This window comes from Lithobates pipiens, unplaced genomic scaffold (assembly GCF_037356315.1).
Source record: "Lithobates pipiens isolate NorthernLeopardFrog02 unplaced genomic scaffold, aLitPip1_a1.2 Scaffold_30, whole genome shotgun sequence".
Lineage (NCBI taxonomy): Eukaryota > Metazoa > Chordata > Amphibia > Anura > Ranidae > Lithobates > Lithobates pipiens.
This window is the reverse complement of record NW_027507791.1, coordinates 171,931,034-171,937,400: the sequence shown is the minus strand read 5'-3', so window position 1 is coordinate 171,937,400 and position 6,367 is coordinate 171,931,034. Positions and strand designations below refer to the sequence as shown.

Sequence of the window (6,367 nt, the reverse complement as noted above, 5' to 3'; positions counted from 1 at the left end):
TCTCCCATTTGTGGATAAATGGTGGGGGTCGACTCCTCCTCCTGACTACTCAATAGGTTGTACAGGAGGGAGAGGGTGTGTCGCACAGGTTCCCTTTTGTGACAGATGGATTTATAGGGTGTCAGGTCTCTAGGAGTGTAGGGGGCCCTTTGTATGGCCAGAAGAAAGTGACGAAGTTGATAAGCACTAAACAAGTCAAGCGGAGGGTCAGAAAGCTCGGCGACCGTTTACGTGGTCGGGAGCCCTCCCGTGGGCCACACCTCTCCCAGACGCTGTTTCCCCACCACTGTCAACTGTCGCAGTTTCTTGTTGGTAAATCCCGATGAAAAGTCTGGATTACCTATAACCGGAGTCATTGGTGATGGCAGGGGAGCAATGTGTGTGCAGCGGAACAACCTCCGCACAACAGCCAACGTAGCTCCCACTACGGGGTGACCTCTGAGGTCTTTTGGTAGGGAGGACAGGAGCCACGGGGAGGTCAATAGGGGAATGGATCCATCCTCAATCTCCATCTCCACCCACTGCTTGTGTGGGCCATTACAATGCCAATCAACGACTCTCGCTAGCAGAGTCACTCTGTAGTATTGTCTGAGATCTGGGAGACCCAGACCCCCCTTGTCCTTTGGTCTGGCAAGCAATTGCAAACGGGCTCTGGGCGGTTTGCGCGCCCAAATAAAGTCCCGGAGCAGCACCTACAGTTGTCTGAAAAAAATTGGGGGTAACCGGATCGGTAATGTCTGGAACATGTATAAGATCCGAGGGAGGGCCATCATTTTGAATGCATTACAGCGCCCAACCCAGGTCAGTGTTAAAGCATGCCAGTTTCCCAAATCAGATTTCAGTCTATCCAGGAGAGGGACAAAATCAAGCAGGTACAATTGCGCTAAATCCGCTGCGATGTCAACGCCCAGTTAACGTATAGATTTTTCAGCCCAGTAGAATGGAAAAGAGGAGCGGAGCCTCTTGGCCTCACCATCCGGGACCGATATATTCAATACAGCCGACTTGGCGCAATTGTTTTGATAGTTTGATAGGCTGCCGTGTCGCTGTAGAGACGCAAGTATTTTGGGAAGCAAAATGTGTGGATTGGAGACGGAAAAAATTAGATCATCAGCGTACGCCGCAATTTTGTGGTGTGCCGAGGGTTTGGATATGCCAGTAATATTCGGGTCATTCCGAACGTGACACATAAGTGGTTCCAGTGTCAGAATTAAAATTAGGGGAGACAGAGGGCACCCCTGCCTCGTCCCATTAGTGATGGGGAAAGAGTCCGAGCACCACTCGGTCACCCGTACCGCTGCCGATGGCGTGGAGTAAAGCGACATTACCCAGCTCATCATGTTGGGGCCAAGACCTATATGTTCCAGGGTGGCCTGCATAAAGTGCCAGGCCACCCTGTCAAAGGCCTTCTCCGCGTCCGTTGACAACATAAGCAAGGGCCTTCCCTGTACATGCGCCGCATGGATTAAATTGAGGACTCGGGCCATATTGTCTCTAGCTTCCGACTTATTTTTATGTTTTTGCTTGTTTCCTAAGGTGACCATCTTGGCATTTGTCAAGAGGGTTGAAAGTGCCTGAAGAGATTGCCTACGGGCACATCACCCTGAAAGCACCCGATCTCGTTTGATGTTGGAGGCTAATAGAGTCGGGCCTTGTTAGTACCTGGATGGGAGACCGCCTGGGAATACCAGGTGTCGTAGACTTCTTTTTATGTTGTTGGCGTTGACCTGTTTTTTTTTTTCGCTTATTTCCCAAAGTGACCATCTTGGTGTTTGTCAAGAGGGTTGAGAGTGCCTGAAGAGATTGTCTATGGCCACATCACTCTGAAAGCACCCAATCTCATCTGATCTTGGAGGCTAAGAAGAGTCGGGCCTGGTTAGTACCTGGATGGGAGACCACCTGGGATTACCAGTTATTGTAGGCTTCTTTTTATGTTGTTGGCGTTAATTCGTTTTCTTTTTTTTGCTTGTTTCCCAAGGTGACCATCTTGGCATTTGTCAAGAGGGTTGAGAGTGCCCAAAGAGATCGCTTACAGCAGCATCACCCTGAAAGAGCCCTATCTCTTCTCTTTTCTGAGGCTAAGAAGGGTTGGGCCTAGTTAGTACCTGGATGGGAGATGGCGTTGGAATACCAGGTGCCGTATTCTTCTTTTTATGTTGTTGACATTGACCTGTTTTTTTTTTCACTTGTTTCCCAAGGTGACCATCTTGGCATTTGTCAAGAGGGTTGAGAGTGCCCGAAGAGATCACCTACGGCCCCATCACCCTGAAAGCGCCCAATCTCGTCTGATCTCGGATGCTAAACAGTGTCGGGCCTGGTTAGTACCTGGATTGGAGACCGCCTGGGAATACCAGGTGCCATAGGCTTCTGTTTTTTTTGTTTTTTTATTTAGTAGTATGCGACATACAATGCAAAGGCAACTTCACAGAATGTGTGATACAAATAGTTATAAACAAACGATCATATTGCATGGATATCAGAGCCAATGGTAAGAAGTCTGAGGAGAATAGCACGTGTACAGCTTTGCGGTCATATCAAGATGAGATTAAAGCTCCATCTCGTTGGGATCCTCTACCACTTAAAATATTATTGATACTAGCCCTGCTACCCTCGAAGAGTTTAGATATCCATAGATAGGGGAAGAGTATTGTGTAGTAGTCAAATGGGGTCGGAACATACCATTTTCTTTTCCCTTTTTTGAGTTAAGAAGGGAAATAGTAGAACTGAAAGGAGGGAGAAGGGGAAAGAGAAGATTGGGGAAGGAAATGGCAGAAAAGGAAAAGAAGGGGTAAGGGGGTGTCGTGGGCAGAGTGGATAGGGTGGGGTCGGGTGGGGTCCCCTCCCAGGGAGCAAGAGACGCCCTCGGCTCACCAGCTCATCAGCTGTCCAACGTTTGGAACAGCGATCTCCAACAATCACCATGAGCTTACTATGTCTCGCGGAGGTATTCTTCCGAAAAGCGAAACTGGGTCCAGTAGAACCATCTGTTCCCATGCTCCTCCGTTTTATCCCTCATTGTGGCAGTCAGGTCTGCCATTCGTTCAATATCATTTACCCTTGCGAACCACTGGGTCACCATTGGAGCAGATTGCTCTTTCCACTGACTTGGGATGCAGGCCCTAGCTGCATTGAGGAGATGTTTAAGTAAGGACTTATGATAACGCTTTATCGACATAGGAGTTAGATTGAGAAGAACTGCTGCGGGATCATTGGCTAAGGAAATGTCTGTGAACTTGTGGATGAGTCTCAGGACAGGCTGCCCGAATGTTTGTAATTTAGGGCATTCCCTGAAAATGTGAAGAATGGTGCCAATCTGTTGCCCACAGCGACAGCAGCGGTCAGATTGACCGGGGAATATTTTGGCCAACACCACCGGTGTACGATACCAGCGTGTGATCAGCTTATATGAGATCTCCTGATATTTACTGCAGAGTGACGACTTATGGGCGAAAAAGAGTATTCTGTCCTTCTGTGGTTTGGAGAATGTAGTTTGTTAGTCCCTTTTCCATTTAGCTAGGAAGGGTGGATCCGTGGAGGATTGTGCGTCTGTCAGGATTTGGTAGGACCTAGAGAGGGAACCACAAATTGGGCCATCATCCAGGCAAAGTTCCTCGAAGGGGTGGAATTGGCTAGAGAAGAACGAATGGTTAGGTAGTGATCTGAGGAAATGGATTAGCTGTCTAGCTCTCCAGCTATCCAATGCAACAGGTACTTGCTCTAGCAGTATGGTCCCCATGGGAATCAAGCCCGTGGGTCCAAGAAATAGGGCTGCTCTCAGAAGCCCTTTCGGGGCTTGCCTGGTAAAGGCCTGGTCAGACAGGCCCGGAGGGAATCTAGGATGTCCAATAATTGGGGTCATAGGAGAAGGGAAGTTAGTCAGGTGGGAAAGATGAAAAAAACTATCCATCTCGGCGAGCGAGGGGCCAATTAACGGGTGAGTAGTCACACAGGGCTCCAATGGCCTCCCCGCCCAAGGCAGACCAGCCAGTGGAACCCGCGCCTTCTCCTGCTCTAGCTTGACCCATAGCTTCAGTTCCCCATGCCGGTGTCTTATCACATATGGTCCCCCATCGGATAGTGTCCGCTGTGTACTGCGCATGCGCAGTACACAGCAACACAGATTCCGAAAATTGCCGAGCATGAACGGCACCTGCGCACTGAGTCCAGGTTCTATCCCCACTATCCAAGTGGACATAGAGTAAGAATATAAAAGAGCCGAGCGCAGCGAGGCCAAGCCCGAAGCGTGGCGAGCGAAGCTCGCCTGCGAGGGGCCCTCTAATATTCACAACCCTATGTCCGCTTGGATGGTGGGGCTACCACCTCCACTCACCGCGCAGGCGCCGTTCAGCTTCGGAGATTTTCCGAAGCTTCGTCTGCTCCGTACTGCGCATGCGCAGTACGGTGCGGACACTATATCATGGCCGGACAGTATATGGCAGAACACCGGCACCAGTCAACCACCGGTGTCATGTGCGTTGCTGTGTAATATAGAGCAGGGTCCGGGCAGCCAATACCTCCCCGCAATTTCGGTCGCAATAGCATTGCCCTACCAATACGCATATGTTTCCCGCGCCAGAGGAACTTGATAAAGATTGAGCGAACCGCATGAAAGAAAGTCTGGGGTATTTTGATAGGTAAGGCTTGTAGTAGATAGAGAAGTCGTGGCATCGCGTTCATCTTCAACACATTACAGCGTCCGAACCATGACAGAGCTAGTGGGTCCCATCTTTTAAGGTCCGCTGTAAGCCCATAGGCTTCTTTTTATGTTGTTGGCTTTGACCAGTTTTTTTTGCTTGTTTCTCAAGGCGACCATCTTGGCGTTTGTCAAGAGGGTTGGGCGTGTCTTGAAGAGAACGCTTACGGCCACATCAACCTGAAAGCACCCAATGTCGTCTGATTTCAGAGGCTAAGCAGCGTCAGGCCTGGTTAGTACCTGGATGGGAGACTCCCTGGGAAGACCAGGTGCCATAGAAGGATCTGGTCTGGTTAGTGTCTTTTTTTTTTTTTTATTCTTTATTTACGGATTGCAGGTTATACAGAGACAAACTGTAAAAGACATAGATCCCTCAGTTTTCCAGGTTAACAAAAATACATAGTTAATACTTCGTGGGGGACCGGGGGAAACCTAACAACTTATGTCAGCAGCAGCCCCAGCCGTGGCTAGGCCACCACATTATCCCACTCTAATGATCTGGCACCCTAGTGTCTACTTATAAACCAGGGCAGTCCGCGGGGCGATCCCCCTCAAGGCCCAGACTGAGGGGCCTCTAACATCGGTCACCTTCATTCTATTGGTCAAAGAGCTCAGCCGGGACCACCCCGAGGGCCGCCAACCCCTGGCTGGGAAATCGAGGGAGCAAAACGAAAAGATCCTTGCAATCACCATGTATTTTAATTATACTTGGGAGTTAGGGGGTAGGGAAAGAGGGGGGAGCAAATGGGCAGGAGAAGGGGATGGGGTAGAAAGAATGAAAGTTATAGGGGGCTAACAGTGCTACGAGGCAGACGGGGGAGAGAGTGAACCAGGGTGGTATACGAGAAGGGAGAGAAAGAAAGAGGACTCCGATGGGTTCCCACGGCCGGACCCTTCCCTCTATACACGTGCCAGAGCCTACAGATAGGATCTGTATGCATCGGAAAACCTGAACAGGCTCCAAGACAACCAACAAGCAGTGTGCTCTTCCTCCCTGTCGCCTAACGCTGATGTGAGCTGTTCCATACGGTAGATGTCGCAAACTCTTGCAAACCAGTGAGACACCAGTGGAGCGGCCTGCTGTTTCCACATGCTAGGTATACATGCCCTGGCCCCACTCAGAAGATGTTTTAAGAGAGATTTATGGTACTTCTTGCTCGAGAGTGTGGTCAGATTGAGGAAGATCGCAGCTGGGTTGTTCTGGAGATCAATAGCCGTGAGGTCATAAATGATATTGAGAACCTGTCTCCAGAAATGGGCCAGTTGAGGGCATTCCCAGAAGATATGTAGTAACGTGCCGGCTTGTTCACCGCATCTCCAGCACAAAGGGCTGTGACCGGGAAACATAGCCGCCAGGACAGTGGGGGTCCTGTACCATCGGGACTTGTGCGCAAAAAGAAGCGCGCGGTTCTTCTGGTCTGGCGAGAGCCGGACATGCAGGTCTCGCTCCCATTTTTCCACGAACACCAGGTTACCCTGGGAGAGTTGGTCCAGTAGGATGCGATATGACAGGGAAAGAGACCTTCGGGTCGGTCCCTCTCCTGAGAATACCTCCTCAAACGATGTTAGGGGTCTGCGGAATTCGCCACTGTTTGGCAAAGATTTCAAGAAGTGGGAGAGTTGGGAAAGCTTCCACTGTCCCAGGGCCGTGGTTGCTAACGCCTCGTACATAGT

At 50.2% G+C, this 6,367-nt stretch overlaps 2 pseudogenes; both read left to right on the top strand.

The window, feature by feature from the left end:
• Positions 1-1,805: 1,805 nt before the first annotated feature.
• LOC143948027 (5S ribosomal RNA) lies at positions 1,806-1,924 on the top strand (annotated as a pseudogene).
• Positions 1,925-2,247: 323 nt separating this feature from the next.
• LOC143948659 (5S ribosomal RNA) lies at positions 2,248-2,366 on the top strand (annotated as a pseudogene).
• Positions 2,367-6,367: the final 4,001 nt, after the last annotated feature.